Source organism: Elephas maximus, chromosome 13 (genome assembly GCF_024166365.1).
Source record: "Elephas maximus indicus isolate mEleMax1 chromosome 13, mEleMax1 primary haplotype, whole genome shotgun sequence".
NCBI lineage: Eukaryota > Metazoa > Chordata > Mammalia > Proboscidea > Elephantidae > Elephas > Elephas maximus.
Genome location: NC_064831.1, coordinates 55,865,921 through 55,885,792, shown reverse-complemented (window position 1 = coordinate 55,885,792; position 19,872 = coordinate 55,865,921). Strand labels below are relative to the sequence as shown.

Here is a 19,872-nt window from a genome sequence, read left to right as displayed (position 1 = left end):
GCGTCCAAGTTGGCCAGTTTTTTCAGTCTTCAGAAAAAAAAAAGGATTCGTGGTCACCACCGTTCCCTTTGAAGTTTATCGCTTTCGGGAAGGAGGAGGGAGGAAAAAAAAAAAAAAAAAAAGCTTGCGACCTAAAATTGGGTCGCAGCGACAGCTTTTCATTATCGTGCTTTTAAATGACAGATGTGTTGGAAGATTTTTTGTTTTTGTTGTCCCAGTGTGCTTTTAATTCATACGTATGGTTCCGCCTGGAGCCTTAGAGAGAGGTTTCTGCCTTAGAGGACAGTTATTTCTTGTTTGCAGCAGCAGGGCAGGCATCAGTCAACAGGCATGTATTTATTTGAGGACAAAACGCGTGTCAGCCAGCTAGAGACCCGGAGGACAGAAATTGTATGACTCCGTGAATATGATATTCTTTAAAATGTATTACACATTAATGAAAAGAATAGCCCAACTGATAGAGAAGCAGCCTTACAGGATTACAGGCTGCTGTGTGGTGTGTATAGATTATCGTTCAGTTCTCTCTCCTTCTCTTGGGGGAAGGTGGCGGAGCCACCTGTAAACAGTGTAGCCCAGGTTACACTGATCGATTGTAGTACGTTTGAGATTGTTGTAAAAAGTAGTCTCTGGGGTCCTAAGATTGAGTAATAAATAAGGTCTCTTGGGCAATTTACTGCGTTTATGTTTACAGTAGATAGTTCTAGGGCTCAGCTTCTGAAAACTTAAGTATACAGAATTACTGATCTGTTTGAACCCTGTTTGAACTTGTAATGAAACAAAAGATTGTATCTGGCTTCTTCTACGGGAACATTGTTTTGGACAGAACTAAACATTTTGAACAACTTTTTATTTCATTTTTACAATTTACCTTTGAATTGCAGCTCTCACTAGGAGTTCAGAATAGCATATATTATCATTGTATACAATGTGCATTACATAGTTTTCCTTTTCTGAATGATTAAACGTAGACCTACTTCACTGTGGTATTTTATAAGAATGTGTTTTTTAAAGAAAGTTAATTGAGCCTGATAGCAGCCCAATACTGGGTAAAAGTATGAGTAAGTTTTGGCCTGAGTTTTAAACTTATGTACACAAATGTACATTTTTAAAAATTGGTGAAGCGGTAGGAATTTTTCGTTTGTGCAGGGAAGCTGATGCTGATTTGTTCTGAACTTTTCCACTTGAACTACACTGGTTTAAATAGCTCTTGATTCTTAAGCTCCTGGAGCTGTTGGCCTATTTATGGCAACTTGGGTAATATTTAGGATAATTGGGGGACTATAAGGGAGAAGGGACAAAGTATATGATGTTTATTAATTTATTCAAAAATAAAAATTATGGCAGAGTTATAAATGAAAACTTATTATTTTCCAAATGGGTGATAATAGCTTTCTTTGAAGAATTTTTCTAAGCAGCGTACTTAAAAAGAAAACCTGGATTTAAGCACCAGTTTTTACAGATAGAGATGTTCGCAGTGTTATAAATTTTGTGGCATTCCTGTTTAAAATTGAATTGATGGTTTGTTATTCAAAATGGAAAACAGAAGTGGCTGTAGCAGGAAGATTGACTTGTTATTCTTGACCTCTTTGATGTCAGGTGACTTACCTTTTTGGGACTTTCCTCTTTCCCACCAGAGGTGGAAGAATTGAGTGACTGAAGAAAAATTAATGCAATTTTCTTTATTTTTTGTGTTTTAATGCCCCAGATTGTTTATTGCTGAGTAAAATTTGGGCGGGGGAGGGGGAAGTCAAACACACTATTGCTGTATATTATAATTATTACTTTGACTTTTTCTTTAATTGAGGTAACTTTATTATTTAATCATTTGGCAAAAAAAAAAAAGGATTCTTATCGTTGTCTACATTTAGGTTTCCTTTGGGTTCTTCAGGGCATAAAAACCAGCCCTGAACATTTGTCCTCATTGATTCCTTTTTCTAAGGTTTTAATTATTTTCATTCATTCCTTTTGGATTTGCTATGTGATACAGGGGTTTCAGAGTCCAAAGCTGAAACATAATAAAGTACCGAGCATAGGAAGAAGACAAGCATGTTGCTCTTGAATCCATCATTCCTGATATTACAATTCATAGTGCTGTGAATGTGGATGGCCTTTTTATAGTACCTATAAGGTCGCTATGAGTCGGAATCAACTCGACGGCACTGGGTTTTGGTTTATGTAGTCAGGAGAGATCAGTCCCTGAAGAAGGACATCATGCTTGGCAGAGTACAGGGTCAGCAGAAAAGAGGAAGACCCTCAATGAGGTGGATTAACGCAGTGGTCCAACAATGAGTTTAAGCATAACAACGATTGTAAGGATGGCTCAGGACCGGGCAGTGTTTCGTTCTGTTGTGCAGAGGGTCGCTATGAGTCGGAACTGACTCGATGGCATGTAACAACAACAACATATGAGAATAAAAGAAAAAATTTTCATGCTTATTTGAGAGCAGATACTAATTGTCCTTATTGGAAAGAGCTCTTCAAGATCTTGGATACATTATTCAAATGTTTCTGTTCTTAGTTGCCTTGGAGTCATTTCCAGCTCATGGTGACCCCATATGTGCAGATGTGACTTAGACTTATAAAAGAGCAGTGCAAAACTTTCTACATAATTAATTTAGTATGACGTGTAATTGTAGTAGTGAAAAATTTGAAACAATGAAAATATCCTGTAATAAAGGAATGGTGAAATTAATGATAATGGATTCATGTGTTAGATGCAGCTATTAAAAATTATATTTTCAAAAAATATTTACTGACATGAGAAAGTAGTCAAATATAATGTTGGGAGAAAAAGCAGAATATATGGAAATATATACTGTGTTTTTATTTATAATATCACATGTATATGGCAACAAAAATTGGTAGGAAAGACATAAAATTTTAAGAGGTGTTATCTCCAAATGATAGGATTATGGGTGATTTTTATTTAGTGTTTATATTCTTTGTTCACTCTCTGAATGGTATTATTCTTATATTTACAAAAACGATTACAATATTTTCAAGAATCATAGGAGAAAATACTGAATATCCTCCATAACCATTGCTCCAACAGGGCAACGATCTTATTCATTATTAAGAAAACAAACCTAAAATGTGGTGCTAATTTGTAGTAAACAACAATGGAAATAACTAGTAATGTAAGTGTAGGTATGCTCCTTATTGCTAGCACCATCCTGTGATCATTTTACATAAATGGATGTTCTATGTATCAATGCACGTTGCTGCCTCTTTTCTATTTGTTGCTTACACCAAACTGCTCTGTGTTGACAGCGCCACCTGTTGATGGAGTTTTCCACTCAGTTTTCTTTACAACCTCCTAGCGTGTAGGCTCCACGGCACTGGGCTTTCTGGGTAGTGTGTAGGCAGTAGTCTTTGAATGTTAATTCGGTGCCAGGCACATTTTTAGTCACTGAGGATAGAAAGGTGAATGAAACAGGATTTCTTCCCTGAAGCTCTGGTTGAGAGCCTTTTCTTTTTGGATCATCAGTGCTTATTGTGTACTCTGCGTTTTGCTCATTGCCTGGTACCTCAGGCTGTATCTTTTTCCTGGTGGGAAAATATGTTCTGATTTCCATTAACATAAAATTTTAGAGCATTATTTGATTGTATTTTGAATAATCTTATATTCACAAGGGCAGCATGTATATTCATGTATTGCTGTTATCGTGATTTTTGTTGTAATAATCGTCTTATAGGTGAGACATTTTCGTTTTTGAAAAGTTTTACAAATATAGAAAATCACAAAAAATAATGTAGTAGATAGCCACAAACCCACCATACAAAATATTAACTGTTTTCATTTTTAACATATATATTTAATATAAAAGAATATTATAGTTGTCACGTTGAATTCAAAAAGCAGTATTGAACTCTATACTGTACGTGAACATTACTGATTGAGTTAAGGTCCCTTTTGTTCTCTCCAATTTTATGCAGCTTCCCCAGAGGCAATTGTTATGGTGATTTGATGTGCACACTTTCAGTTTACCTTTTAATACACTATTAATATATATACAGTACATGATATGGCTTTGGGTGCTATTGAAGAATGTGGATTTTGGAGCCATACTCCCTTGGTTTGAATCTTGACTCTACTAAATAGTTTTGTGACCTCAGGCAAGTTATTTAATCTTTCTGTGCCTCATTTTACTCATCTGTAAAATGGTGATAGTAAAAATGCCCTCCTCATAAGATAGTTGTGAAGATTACATGAGCTGATTTACATAGTGTTAAAACTGAGCCAGAACTATTTTTTCAAATTTATGTGTTAATACATTTTAGCAGTTATTAAAATAATTGTCATGGTGTACATATTTTGAAACTTTCATTTTTCTTTTTTTGCTTAATCCTTTTTGATACTACAGATATAGTTCATTCATTTTAACTGCTGTATAGTATTCCATTGAATGTATATACCACAATTTATTATTTCCTCTACTGGTAAGCATTTAGGTTATTTTCATTTTTTTAAACCTGTTATAAACAGAGGCCTCATGAACATCCCTGAAGCTCTTGAAGGAACATACCAGCGTTTCTCCAGGTCATGTACCTGGTTGTCAAGTTGCTGGTTCCTAGGATATATATTTTTTTCCCTTTACAGGGTATTTCTAGGATATTGCCAAATGATTCCTGTTTTCTCCATATCCTTACCAGCAGTTAGTATTGTCAGACTCTGATTTTTGCCAGTCTGATGGGTGTGATATGGCAGTTTATTCTTGTTCCATTTTTATTTCCCTTTATCTTATGTATTAAGTTTTTTTGATTATCTTTTCAGTGATCTGCTTGTACCTGTCTTTTACCTATTTTCTACTGGACTGTCTTTTTCTTATTGATTTGTAAGAGTTTTTTTTTTTTTTAAGGTGTTCAGGGTAGTTAACATTAGTAAAGCTTGTTTTTGTTTGGTTTTTGAAGTTTCCATATCTCTCAAACAATGACCAATACAGACCCAAATTACTGTGAATTTTGCACTGTAGTATATTATTGATGGTGAAATTCCAATGTACTTTCTCAAAATATTTGTACAGTACATTCTTCTCCTTTTGAGACTATGGGGAAATGTTTCAGTGATGTATTGTAAGTGTATTTTACCTAAAACTATTTAAAATTTGTTGACTTTAAAAGCCAAGTGGAATTTTTTTTAATGTCGTTAATATTACAAATTTGCTTTAGTCCAAAGTTGGAGTGGCCTTGTGCTTACAGCACCAGAAATAAAAGGACAGTTTCCTGCCCCCTAAAATGCTTACTGACTAAGGAATTAAAATGTACACATACGAAATGACTAATAGCTACCTTACAGGTACAGTGTTACAAACTGTTCATCAAGCCGAGGTTATTTTGCACATCAATGCTGAGATATTTCTATTTTTATCTGAACCCCACTATATGTGACTTAAAGGCCTAAAATCAGTCTGATTAAGGCAATAATTTCCCTTATTATCATTGTTTTTAAAATTTAAATGAACTTTTTATTTTCGAATAGTTTTAGATTTCCTGAGAAGTTGCAAAGAGCTAGTGTGTATCCTGCACCCAGTTTTCCCTATTGTTAACATCTGACATTCTAGGTTACATTTGTTAAAACAAAGGAACCAATATTGGTACATTACTGTTAAAGCCCATACTTCATTCAGATTTCATTATTTCTTACTTATTGCCCTCATTCTGTTTCACGACCCCATCCAAGATACCACATGACATTTAGTCCTCATGCCTCCTTAGGCTTCTCCGAGCTGTGACAGTTTTCCAGACTGTTTTTTACTGACAGTTTTGTGGAATACTCGTCAGGTGGTTCGCTACGAGTCGGAATCTACTCAACGGCAACAGGTTTTTCTTTTTTTTTAAAGCCCTTAATTTGCGTTTGTCTGATGTTTTTCTCATGGTTAAACTTGGAGTTGTGGTTTGAGGGAGGAAGACGACCACAAAGGTAAAATGCCATTCTCATCACATTATATAGAGGGCACACACTGTCAACATGACTTAGCACTGATATTGTTAACCTTGATCAACTGGCTGAGGTAGCGTTTGCCAGGATTCTCTACTGTATAGTTTTCCCACCTCTTCCTACTCTATTTTTGGGAAGCAAGTCACTAAGTGCAGCCCACACTCAAGAGTGGGGAGTTAAACTGCATCTCCTGGAGAGACAGGAGTATCTGTAAAATTATTTGGAATTCTTCTCTAAGGGAAATTTGTCTCTTCTCCTCCACTTATTTATTCAACCATTTATGTGTGTTTATATGGAATAAGTCTGTCTTGGATGAAGTACAGCCAGAATACTCCTTAGAAGCAAGAACGGTGAGACTTCGTCTCACATACTCTGGACATGTTATCAGAAGGGACCAGTCCCTGGAAAAGGGCATCATGCTTGGTAAAGTAAGAGAGTCAGCAAAACAGAGGAAGACCCTCAATGAGATGGATTGACACAGTGGCTGCAACAATGGGCTCAAGCATAACAACAATTTTGAGGATGGCGCAGGACCGGGTAGTATTTCATTCTATTGTAAACGGGGTCACTATGAGTCGGGACCAGCTCATGGATTTATGGATATTTGGTTTAAGCTTTGGGTTATAATCCTGTACTATATTACTTACTTTGTTGCTCAAATTGTTTACTTCTTTTGGGTTGGCTCCAGTGGCCAATAAGACTTACCCCATTTTTTAAATTTTTGACCATTTCTTTACTTTCTGGCACTATGAGATGCCCCAGGCTCAACTTGTATATTCCGCGCTTCAGCTCTAAAATCAACCATTTCTCCAAGGAGCTCTGGTTCCTTGTATTGGAGAATGATAATAGAAACTAAGACCTGGGTGCTGGGTGCTTCTTGCTGCCGTGGTATCATTGCTTCTAGGCCCTCTCAGTATACAGACCTAGGAAATGTATGTATGTGTACTAACTCATATATATAAACATAATTTTTAAAAATAATTTTTATTGTGCTTTAAGTGAAAGTTTACAAATCAAGTCAGTCTCTCACATAAAAACTTATATACACCTTACTACATATTCCCAATTACTTTCCCCCCAATGAGACAGCCCGCTCCCTCCTTCCAGTCTCTCTTTTCATGGCCGTTTTGCCAGCTTCTAACCCCCTGTCATCTCCCCTCCAGACAGGAGATGCCAACATAGTCTCAAGTGTCCACCTGATGCAGGCAGTGCACTCCTCATCAGCATCTCTCTCCAACCCATTGTCCAGTCCAATCCATGTCTAATGAGTTGGCTTCTGGAATGGTTCTGGTCGTGGGCCAACAGAAGGTTTGGGGACCATGACTGCCGGGGTCCTTCTAGTCTCAGTCAGACCATTAAGTCTGGTCTTTTTGTGAGAATTTGGGGTCTATGTCCCACTCTTCTCCTGCTCCCTCAGGGGTTCTCTGTTGTGTTCCCTGTCAGGGCAGTCATTGGATGTGGCTGGGCACCATCTAGTTCTTCTAGTCTCAGGATGATGTAGTCTCTGGTTCATGTAGCCCTTTCTGTCTCTTGGGCTTGTAATTACCTTGTGTCCTTGGTGTTCTTCATTCTCCTTTGATCTAGGTGGGTTGAGACTCATTGATGCATCTTAGATGGCCGCTTGCTAGTGTTTAAGACCCCAGGCGCCACTCTTCAAAGTGGGATGCAGAATGTTTTCTTAATAGATTTTATTTTGCCAGTTGACTTAGATGTGCCCTGAAACCATGGTCACCAAAGCCCTGCTTCTGCTTCCCTGACCTTTGAAGCATTCGGTTTATTCAGGAAACTTCTTTGCTTCTGGTTTCGTCCAGTTGTGCTGACCTTCCCTGTATTGAATGTTGTCTTTCCCTTCACCTAAACTAGTTCTTATCTGCTATCTAATTAGTAAATACTCCTCTCCCACCCTCCCTCCCTCCCCCCTGTTGTAACCACAAAAGAATGTGTTCTTCTCAGTTTAAACCATTTCTCAAGATCTTATAATAGTGGTCTTATACAATATTTGTCCTTTTGCAACTGGACTAATTTCACTCAGCATAATGCCTTCCAGGCTCCTCCATGTTATGAAATGTTTCACAGATTCATTACTGTTCTTTATTGATGCCTAGTATTCCACTGTGTGAATATACCATAATTTATCCATTCATCCATTGATGGGCACCTTGCTTGCTTCCATCTTTTTGCTATCGTAGACAGTACTGCAGTAAACGTGAGTGTGCATATATCTCTTCGTGTAAAGGCTCTTATTTCTCTAGGATATATTCCGAGGAGTGGGATTGCTGGGTTGTGTGGTAGTTCTATTTCTAGCTTTTTAAGGAAGCGCTAAATCGATTTCCAAAGTGGTTGTACCATTTTACATTCCCACCAGCAGTGTAGAAGTGTTCCAGTTTCTCCACAGCCTCTCCAACATTTATTAATTTGTGTTTTTTGGATTAATGCCAGCCTCATTGGAGTGAGATGGAATCTCATTGTAGTTTTGAGTTGCATTTCTCTAATGGCTAATGATCATGATCGAGGGCATTTCCTCATGTATCTGTTAGCTGCCTGAATATCTTCTTTAGTGAAGTGCCTGTTCATATCCACTGCCCATTTTGTAATTGTGTTGTTTGTCTTTTTGTGGTTGAGTTTTAGCAGAATCGTGTAGAATTTAGAGATCAGGTGCTGGTCAGAGATGTCATAGCTGAAAATTTTTTCCCAGTCTGTAGGTGGTCTTTTTACTCTTTTGGTGAAGTCTTTAGATGAGCATAGGTGTTTGATTTTTAGGAGCTCCCAGTTATCTGGTTTCTCTTTGGCATTTTTAGTAATGTTTTGTATTCTGTTTATGCCATGTATTAAGGCTCCTAACATTGTCCCTATTTTCTCTTCCATGGTCTTTATTGTTTTAGACTTTATAAACATAATTATTTTTGTATCTATCCATCGGTATCTATATTAAGCTAAACATGAATTCATACTGCTGTCTTTGACTCTAATCCAGTGCCACATGGTTCATTCTAGCCTTATCCGCTTCCCTATTTTAGCCTCTCTCTCCAACAGTGGCTCCCACCATCCACGACCATTTACTTATTTGTTCAATTCCATTTTACCTGTGCAGCAAATTCAGAATTGTTAACCAATATCAAGTCTACAGCCTTCAGTATGGATTACTCCTAAATGTGAAGAAAACGAAAATCCTCACAAATGAACTGATAAACAACATCATGATAAATGGAGAAAAAAATGAAGGTGTCGGTGATTTCATGCTACTTGAATCAACAGTCAACACCATGGAAGCAGCAGTCAAGAAATCAAAGACATATTGCATTGGGAAAATCTGCTGCAAAAGACATCTTTGATGTGTTAAAAAGCAAAGATGTTACTTTGATGACTAAGGTTCCCCTGGCCCAAGCCATGATGTTTTCATTTGCTTCATATGCATGAGAATGCTGGACAGTGAAACAGGAAGACAGAAGAACAATTGATGCATTCCAGTTGTGAAGAATATTGGATATATTGTGAACTGCCAGAAGAACGAACGAATCAGGCTTAGGAAAAATACAACTAGAATGCTCCTTAAAAGTGAGAATGGCAACACTTTGGCTTGCTTACTTTAGATATATCATCAAGAAAGACCTATTGCTAGAAAAGGACACCTTGGTTGATAAAGTAGAGAGTTTGTGAAAAAGACAGAAACCATCAATGAGATGAATTGACACAACAGCCAAAACAGTGGACTCAAACATACCAGTGAATATGGCTCAGGACCAGGCAACCTTTCATTCTGTTAGACATAGGTCATCATGAGTCAGAGTCTACTGGACGGCAACTAACAACAGTTCCCGTGAGAAATGACTTTACCAACTAGAGCAGTGTTCCTTTTTTATTTAGTCAAAACACTGTTTTCCAAAGTTAAGTCAGAACCTTTTCCCCTACCCCCCACATTTTAATTTTTACAAATTAGTCTGAAGTACCTAGCAACTACTTATAAAACTTACTAAAAATATCCCTTGCTCAACTATAGATCTTTAGGCTGTATGTTTCTTTTCTGACTTCTGTGGCTGGCGGGGGGGGGGGGGCATTGGGGTGGGGTGGGGAATCTCTTCTCTGAAAGCAATATTTTCTGAGGTTAAGCCAGAACAGTATTCCTCATTTGGTTGTCAGTTGACATCTTTATGATTTGGACTAAAGAGTTATTACTGCTTCAAATATTTTTGGTAGTACAAGTTGAAAAATGCAATCTAGTGGAGCATTAAGATCATCGTTCAACATAAAGAAAACAAAAATCCTCACAACTAGACCGATAAGCAATGTCACGATAAGTGGGGAAAAGATTGAAGTTGTCAAGGATTTCATTTTACTTGGAACCACAATCAACACGTATGGAAGCAGCAGCCAAGAAATCAAAAGATGCATTGCATCAAGCAAATCTGCTGCAAAAGACCTCTTTAAAGTGTTGAAAAGCGAAGATGTCACCTTGAAGACTGCGGTGCTCCTGACCCAAGCCATGATGTTTTCAGTTGCCCTCTATGCATGTGAAAGCTGGATGATGAATAAGGAAGACAGAAGAAGAATTGAAGCCTTTGAATCATGGTGTTGGAGACGAATATTGAATATACCATGGGCTGCCAAAGGAATGAACAAATGTATCTTGAGAGAAGTACAACCAGAATGCTCCCTAGAAGCAAGGATGGTAAGAGTACATCTCACATGCTTTGGACATGTTGTCAGGTGGGATGAGTCCCTGGAGAAGGACATCATGCTTGGTAAAATAGAGGGTCAGCGAAAAAGAGGAAGACCCTAATGAGATGGATTGACGCAGTGGCTACAACAGTGGGCTTAAGCATAACAATGATTGTGAGGATGGCGCAGAACTGGGCAGTGTTTTGTTCTGTTGTACATAGGGTCACTATAAGTTGGAACTGACTCAACTGGCACCTAAAAACAACAAGATCATTGCAAGTAAACAAATATATAATATTTGAGTCCTTAAATGTACCTGTATTCTTGTAATAAGTTTATATCTATTAGCTCATTTAATTCCCCCGAGAAGTCTGTAAGGTAAGTACTTTATTATTTTATCCATTTTAAAGATGAGAAAATTAAGACACTGTGAGGTTAACCAACCTGTGGAAGGTCACACAGTTAGTAAATGGCAGAGCTGGAATTTGAGCCCAGCCAGTCTGATTGTGGAGCCTGCACTCTTAATCACTTTGTGATATTACCTCTGAATAAAGAAGAAAAGTTCATATTGTGGAAAGAGTTACAAAGGAAGTAAGACAGGGTGATATGAGAGAATGACTGAAAGTGTTCGCATAGTATTTCTCTGGGAAGCCCTCTGTTAGGAGATGACATTTAACAGACAAGAAGGAGCCAGCCAGCCATGTGAAGACCTGAGGAAAAAGGGATCCTCGTGGGGGAACTGGAACTGCAAAGCCTTACAGTGCAGAAGACCTTAGGGTGTTGGAGGAAAGAAAGGCACCTGGTGTGTCTAGGTGTAGTGAGCAAGGTTGAAAATAGTCCATGAGGATCTGTGTTGTTGTTGTTGTTAGGTGCCCTCAAGTCATTTCCGACTCATAGCAACCCTGTGCACAACAGAATGAAACACTGCCCTGTCTGGGCCACGCTCACAGTTGTTGCCATGCTTGAGCTCATTATTGCAGCCACTGTGTCAGTCCATCTCGTTGAGGGTCTTCCTCTTTTACGCTGACTTTCTACTTTACCAGGTGTGATGTTCTTCTCCAGGGACTGATCCCTCCTGATAACATGTCCAAAGTATGTGAGACGTAGTCTCGCCATCCTTGCTTCTTGCTTCTAAGGAGCATTCTGGTTGTACTTCCTCCAAGACAGATTTGTTTGTTCTTTTGGCAGTCCATGGTATATTCACTATTCTCCAACAACACAATTCAAGGGTGTCAAGAATCTGAAGATCTATAGTGCTTACTAATCGCTTTGCTATAAATAATTTAGTCCCCACAATAACCTACTGTCTCAGTTTTATACGTGAGGAAACTGAGTAGTCCGTATTGCCAAAATTACCTCTTTTCCTCCGTTTACTCATTATTCCATGGCAATCTGATTTCTGCATCTTTATATTACTAAAATTGCTCTTGCTAAAGAAAGCAATGACAATACTGTTGTCCACTTTCTCAAATTCTACACTTTGACTTCTACCATGCCACCACCTTTTTCTGTTTATCCTGGTCTACCTAACTCCTTTGCATCCTTTAAGAGGCTTTGTCTCCTCCAGAAAGTCTTCTCAGACTCACACTCATACTTGCATTATCGGGTTCCTCTTGGAATAATGTATTAATAACTGTATTATGTCAGTGCCTGGTACAAAGAAGGCACTCAGTAAGAATTTGTTGAATACATACATGTTGGAGAGGCAGTATTAAGTAGTTGGCCCTAGACCCAGATTGCCTGAGATTGAAACCAGGCTTTGCCATTTGACTGTGTTATCTCTATCTCAGTTTCTTCCCCTCAAAAATGGGGGTGATGATGCCTTCATAAGGCTGTTGTGAAGCTTAAATTTGTTAGTGTAAGTAAAAGACTTAGAACGGTGCCTGACACTTTGTAAATGTTTAGTGAATGACCTACTATAGCTATTGTTGCCCTTAGAGTTTTTAATATGTGTCTCTTAACCGCACTAAGCTGTGAATCAGTGAATGAATGAACCAACCAATTCTGAGTTTTAAAATGAATGCTGCATTCCTAGCTTTTGAGAATGTCATTGCAAGTTGACCATTAGTCTTACTCTCTAGTAGCTCCAACATTGAGTATCGTGTAACAAATTGGAAATTTGCACTGATGATGATTTAAAAAAAAACCCACTTGATGATGATTAGCATTTCTTAATTGTGCTAATGAATTTGTTGCTTTTTAAAATTTCAGTGCATTTTTCTTATTAAGAGCATTGTTTAAACTCTTGAAATGCCCTTTATTTACTCTTAATCTTCACGTAGCCCATGCTATAGCGTTTAGCCGCCTTCCCTGTTACGGTGAAGGTGGGAGACAGTAGCTCTGTTAAGATACCACCTTTAAAAAAAATTAATGTGGGAGCTAAGACTGTTTGGAGCATGTTGCAGAGAAAGGTTGAACAAGGGGGCATAATGGGGAATTTGGAAAGCTTCCCAACTACTTCTGAGTCAAACCTGTGTGGTTTTCCGTCACTATGTGGTTTAAAGTAAAGTCTTAGAATAGTAGAGGCTCGTGATCAAATGCAATTTTGGTAAGCACATTCTAAAGGCAATAATCTTTTTTTTTTATGGCAATTACTGTTGAAGTTTTCATAAACTTTTCCTTTTATCCTGAATTTGAACACCAGAACTAGCTATATAATCTTGGCAAATTCCATAGAAGTACAGCCTGTTTTCTTGTTTTTATCTCTATGCTGTTACATTTGTAGATTTTCCCAGTCTTCCTAAGTTTTTATTATGTGAAATTGGTCATATTTCTTTACAAAAGCAAGCTTGTCTGTTTTAAACCCACAGATAGTAAATATTACTAGTATTCATTCTTTTTCATCATATGTTTGAAAACTGTAGTTCTTGTTTTTTTTTTTTTTGTTAATCTGAGTTGCCAAAGGAAACTTCTCCTCACTAACAGATCAATAAAAAAAAAAAATGGAAAACCTTATGTATCAGTCTTGTTTCGGAAGCTAATGCTATATAATGACTGTGGTATTGGTGAACGCTTCCTTTGTTTAAAGGTCCCTATTTTTTTTTTTTATCTTCTAGCATGGCAGCCCAGGTGGCCCAGTGGTTAAGCGCTTGGCTGCTAACAGAAAGGTTGGTGGTTCAAACCCACCCAGCTTCCCCATGGGAGAAGGATGTTGCAGTCTGCTTCCATAAAAATTACAGCCTTTGAAACCCTATGGGGCAGTTCTACCCAGCCCACAGGGTTGCTTTGAGTTGGAATTGACACGAAGGCAATGGGTTTTTGGTCTTCTAAACAACAACAAAAAGAAACCATTGCTGTTGAGTCGATTACAACTCTTAGTGACCCTATAGGACAGAGTAGAACTGCCCCATAGAGTTGCCGAGGAGCACCAGGTAGACCTGAACTGCCAACCTTTTGGTTAGCAGCCATAGCTCTTACCCACTACACCACCAGGGTCCTTTGGTCTTCTGGCACAGAATATTTAGTTGAGAACTCCAAAGTGAAATATTTTAAGATAGATCAGTGTGGATGGATGGGGAAATCTATATCATGATATTTAGGTGTGTTAGACAGGATTAACCATTATCAGAAAAGATCTACCCTCCCTTTTCCTCTTTTGGTCAAACTTACGGTAAATGATAGTATTTTCCTGTAAAAAATAATCCGTAGGGGGGATGGGGAGCAATTGCTTAATGGGTGGGATGAATGGGTGATCCTTTTGGGTTGATGAAAATAGACAGAGGTTCCCCAACATTGTGAATACACTAAATGCCACTGAATTGTTCACTTTAAAGTGGCTAATTTTTTTTTTTTTTGTAAATTTCACCTCCAAAATAATGCAAAAAAACTCTTTTTTTCTAACAAGCTCTACTAAGATATTCCCTATCCCCTAATCTTTCATATTTTTCTTTCTTAACACCAGAGCATTGTAATAGAATTTTATTCATCCTGACTCACAACTATCCTGAGGTTGGATTTATAGAAGGCTGTCTAAACCTGTTATAGTTAGTGAGTTAGTGAATATTTCTCATTTTCTTGCACTGAGGAATGCTTGAAGATGTCAATTTAACAGCCATTTTTTAAAGAAGATTTTTTCACTCTATGATTAACTCGTGTTTTGATATTCCTACTTGATCGTGAGTTGGAGCTCATGGCAGCTAACAACAAAAATAACAACTTGACCTTGTCTTTTTTTTAGGTTTGTTTAATTGAGATTCATTTGATTTCAAGTAATAGAAACAAAATTCAAACTAACTTAGTCCAAAAAGGGAATTAATTGGAAGGATACTGGAGATTTCACAGTATTTGTGTGGTGCAAACAGCTAATGAGTTCTGCTGCTAACCGAAAGGTTGGACATTTGAATCTACCCAGAGGCTCCTTGAAAGAAAGGCCTGGCAATGTACTTCCAAAAAGTCAGCCATTGAAAACTCTATGCAGTACAGTTCTGCTGTGATGTGCATGGGGTCTCCATGAGTCAGAGTCAACTGCATGGCAACTGGAACTGGAAGAAGTACAGCCAGGCTTCATGAGGGGAGGGTGAGCCAGGAACTGGAAACCTATTAGTAACCCAGGGAGCTATTTTTTTTACCACTCAGGGGCTCTGTTTCTCCCTACGTTTCAACTTCAATTGTCTCTCTCTGTATATTGTGTTTTACCGCTGCGCATGGCCAAACATGTCCTCTGGCTCTTAAACTCATACATTTGCTCACGGTTCTGTGATCCCATTGTAAAACCCTGGGAGAAAATCCAACTTGAGGGAAGTGTCTATGTATGGTCCAGTCAACTGTGGCCAGTGAAGCCAAAGTTTCACAGGACATGAATTTCAGGCCCCATTTTTGTGGGAGGAGAATGGCTGCGGGGTGTACAACTCTCAGAGGAGGAGGGTATGGACTAAGCAGACGCTCTAAAAGGTGACGATTACAAAGAAATACTAAATGATGAGAAATAAAATTAAGATTAAAAAAAAATTTTTTTGGGCTTTAGGTGAAAGTTGACAGCACAAATTCGTTTCTCATTCAAAAGTTTATACACAACTTGTTTTGTGACATTGGTTGCAACCCCTGCAATGTGTCAGCACTCTCCCCTTTGCTTTTGCACCCTGGGTTCCCCGTGTCCATCAGGCTGGTGGAGGCTGTGGTTCATGAGGTCTATTAGTCCTTTGTATTAATATTTCACTTGTGTGTTTGGTTTTCTTCATTCTCTTTTCCTTTGGATGGGATGGGCCCAGTAGATGTTATCTTAGATGGCCATTCACAAGCTTTTAAGACCCTAGAAAAAATTAAGATTTTAATGAAATAAAAGGGATCGCTTAGTGGCTTCGTATAGTAATAAAGACCTTAAAAATATTTTATCCTAAGCCCACAGGTGATTGTTGTGAAATCTGTGAAACACCTTCCTTTTTAAAGTAAAAGCCAGTAGAGCTGATTTCTTAGCTTCTGCATGCAGAATTTGAAGTTTGAGTCATGTTATTTCATGAATGCATATAAATGAATATATACCTTCTTTAACCTTATGTTAATGTCATTATTCATATAGCTTGCTGTTCTTTATGCAGTAAGCATGTATTCACTGCCTATTCTCTGCCAGTCCTGGCAGAGATTAGAGATGTAACATTGCCTACTCCCTAACAGTTCATAATCTAGTTATGAAGGGTGGATGAACAAAGAAATAATTACAGTGTTAATGGGATAATCCTAATAGACTTAGATGCAGGATGCTCTTGAAGCATAAGGAAAGAAAGTGACAATCTCTCATGGGGAAAGAGACTTGCAAAGGTTCAAAGAGCAAGTCTCAGATATTATGCAGGAGCTGGCCATTTGAACAGGGGCATTGTAGCAGAGGAACTGAAATTGCAAAGGCGTGTGTGCTATAAACCAAACTGTAAACCAAAAGCCAAACCCATTGCCGTGGAGTCAATTCCGAATCATTGCGACTCTACAGGACAGAGTAGAACTGCTCCTTAGGGTTTCCAAGGCTGTAAATCTTTATAGAAGCAAACTGCCACATCTTTCTCCCGCAGACTGGCTGGTGGGTTTGGACCGCCAGTCTTTTGGTTTGCAGCAAAGCGTTCAACCACTGAGCCACCAGGCCTCCTTTGTATGACTGTAGCATGGGTATTTTGTAATAAGTGAATTTTTTTACCATACAATTTAATAAAACAAATTAAAACTCTTCTTTCATACCTGTCCTTCATGTGGTTGTGAATACTGCCTTTTTTGAAGGAGGGTTATAGATTATAGAATACTCAAATCATTTTGGTCTGTAACTTTGATGCCACATTTGAGAATGAGGTGTCACTGATTGTTTGCTTCTAGACTCTTATCAAAATCTTCTAGTAGTGGTTTATTAGTTTACTTTTATGATAATTTTCCTGTTCAAGCATAGATCTTCATACAATGGGTGACCGAAAATGCTGGAGCTTATAAAGCTTATGAAGACAAAAATAAACAGTGAGAACAGTGCATAGTGTAAGCCTAATGTAATTTTAAAGATAAATCTCTAAAATGATTGTTGTTGTTACTGAAATTTTATAATTTTGGAGAAGAAAGCCCAGATAAGATAGATATACTTTTATAAGATGTTATTTTTCATTAGTGTTTTTTCCCCAGTAAAATTGTACCTGCCTTTCTTAAGCAAAACCCTCGTAGGTTGTTGTCAGAATACTCTGTGCTTCATTGCTCTGATCGGTTGATTTACTTCTCTTTTCAATTCCTTTATTTACTCATTCATGATTCCTGCATCAAAAATAACCAACCAACCAAGCAAAAAAAAAACCCCCCAAAAACCCCGGGCTCTGTAGTTAACTATTCTGAGACGTGATTGAAGTGAGGAGGAGAGAAAAGGAGGTAGTTGTGGCCAGCTTGGCAGTGCCCGTGGCCATGTGTGAGTGTCCGTTTCAAGCATGAGGTTTGTTTTCATACAGCAAGTTCAAAAATATACCAAATTGTGGCCACTTCTCACTCTCTTTCACAGACCCATCAGTTTGCCTTCTGTCACTTTTGTCCTTCAGATAAGCTTTTCCTATTGTGTGGGAAGGAGGTGATAAGCAGAAAAAATAAAAGATGATATAGATGCCTTTGTGTTTGCTGCTTCTTTTGTTTGGAATACCTTTCCATTTCTTTCCTGTCACCCTACTCATATTTCAGGATTTAAGTGATACCTCCTTTTCTGACCCCTCCAGCCTGAGCTGTGTATCCTGCTTGTGCTCTGTGTGCTTACTCCTGTTAGAGGCTTACCGCTAATTGTAATTGCTTGTCTGCCTTCTCTATTAGAATTTGGACTCTTATAAGACAGGCTCATGTCTTATTTGTCTTTGTGTTCCCAGTGCCTAGTACAAGAGCCTGGTACATGGTCAAGATACCAGTTCAGGGTCCATGTTTGCAAACAACAGAAATCAGCTTTGGTTAGCTGAAGCCAAAGAAAAAGAGTTTTATTGGAAGGATATTGGTTAGCTTATAGAATTGATTGAAGGCTGAACAACCAGGTTCAGAGAACAGATGGGAAACAAGGAAAACTTAGGGCTAAACCATAACCAAAGTTAGACCATAGGAATATCCTATTTTTGTTTAAGATACCATTGACTCCTCCACAGAACACTGAATGGCATTTCTGGAACGTTGTCTCTGGGTGCTATATGTTATTGCCCTAAAAATGAATTTTAAACTGTCTCTGCAACTTAAGCTCCAGACTCAAATCCTGCATGAGAACATCTGATTGACCAATCTATGTGCCTGGTCCCTAAATAGGGAGAGCAAGTATCTGGCCTTTTTGGCTTTTGGTTTGTTCTAGGGCTCAGCTGTCTCCAAGACACACATAGTAGCAGATTCTCTAAACATAGGGGAGTAGATGATGGACAGCCAGATACAAAGCTGACACATGTCCATTTCCATAAACATTCGGTAAATACTTGTCAAATGAATGAGAGAATCAGATTCACGTAATTTCCTGTCTCTAAACCTTTATATACCAAACATTGAAGTGATTAGTGGGTTGCCATTCTGTAATTCAAAACAAAATCAATACCAAGCCATAAAATAAGTAATATCAGCAAAATTCTCATTTTTTTAAATGACAACCTAGTGCCGCCGATTTATTCCGACTCATACTGACCCTATAGGACAGAGTAGAACTGCCCCACAGAGTTTCTAAGGAGCACTTGGCGGATTCGAACTGCCGACTCTTTCGTTAGCAGCTGTAGCACTTAACCACTACGCCACCAGGGTTTCCTTTAAATGACAAGTACCTCACTATTAAGTTATTTAAATTAAATCTAAACATTTCCTGGCGCCCCTGTTTTGCAGTGCCCTGATCACGTGTTTATTTGCTTATCAGATAATCTAACACTGGTTAGAGCCAGGATTTGAACTTGACAAGACTGATTCCGTAACACTTACTACTGTGCCTTTTATATACTCCTCATATAGCTGTAGTCAGCAATCTTTAATTAAAACAACAACAAACTAATATTTTATAGAACTCAGTCAGAGAAATGTCTCTGCTTGCTTAAAAAAAACAAAAGAAGTTTTTATTTCTAAGCCATCTTATCCATCAACTATAATACAAGGTTTTATGACAACCAGTTCAGAAAATTTGGGGCAACATCTACCAGTTTAATATACATATACCTATATCCGAGCAATTTTATTCCTAGGTATATTCCAAAAACAGACCAAAATATGCATGCACTTGTCCATTAAAAGACATATATTATTTATAATAGCCTGACATGAGAAACAACAAGCCCAGTGTCTATTAACAGTAGAAGGAATGGATGAAATTGTGGTGTGTATATACATATATATTTTTTAAATTGTGGTGTCTTCTTAACATGAAAAACTATAAAGAACTGGAAATGAACAAACCACTGCTATGCATATGAGTGTGGCTGAATCTCAGAAATACACGAAGTGAAAAAAGATACACCGAAGGAACACGTAACTGTTCTTTCATGTTCAGTTTATATAAAGTTTAGAAACAGGCAAAATCTAGTGTTAGAAGTCAAGATAGTGGTTCCCTTTGAGAAGACTGGAGGGGGCTTCCTGTTACTGGTAATGTTCTATTCTTGACCTGGGAGGTAGTTTTAATGGGTAGCGTGTTCACTTTGTGATACTATACGTATGTTACACGTATGTTATACTTTAGTTAAAAAGCAAAAAAAACAAGAATCAGACTTGTGTATGGATTTGCATGGGGAGTGGCTCAGCGAACCCCTAAAATCGTGTGTAAATTTATATCTGTGTGTCTGTGTGTGTATTTTAGGGGCAAGATGATCCGTAGCAATAATTAGATTCTCGAATGG

The 19,872-nt window shown here is 38.0% G+C and overlaps 1 protein-coding gene across 5 annotated transcripts in view; it reads left to right on the top strand.

Annotated features, from left to right (window-relative positions):
- DENND4A (DENN domain containing 4A) overlaps positions 1-19,872 on the top strand; it is a 128,388-nt gene that overhangs the window by 1,168 nt on the left and 107,348 nt on the right. The window lies entirely within an intron of this gene.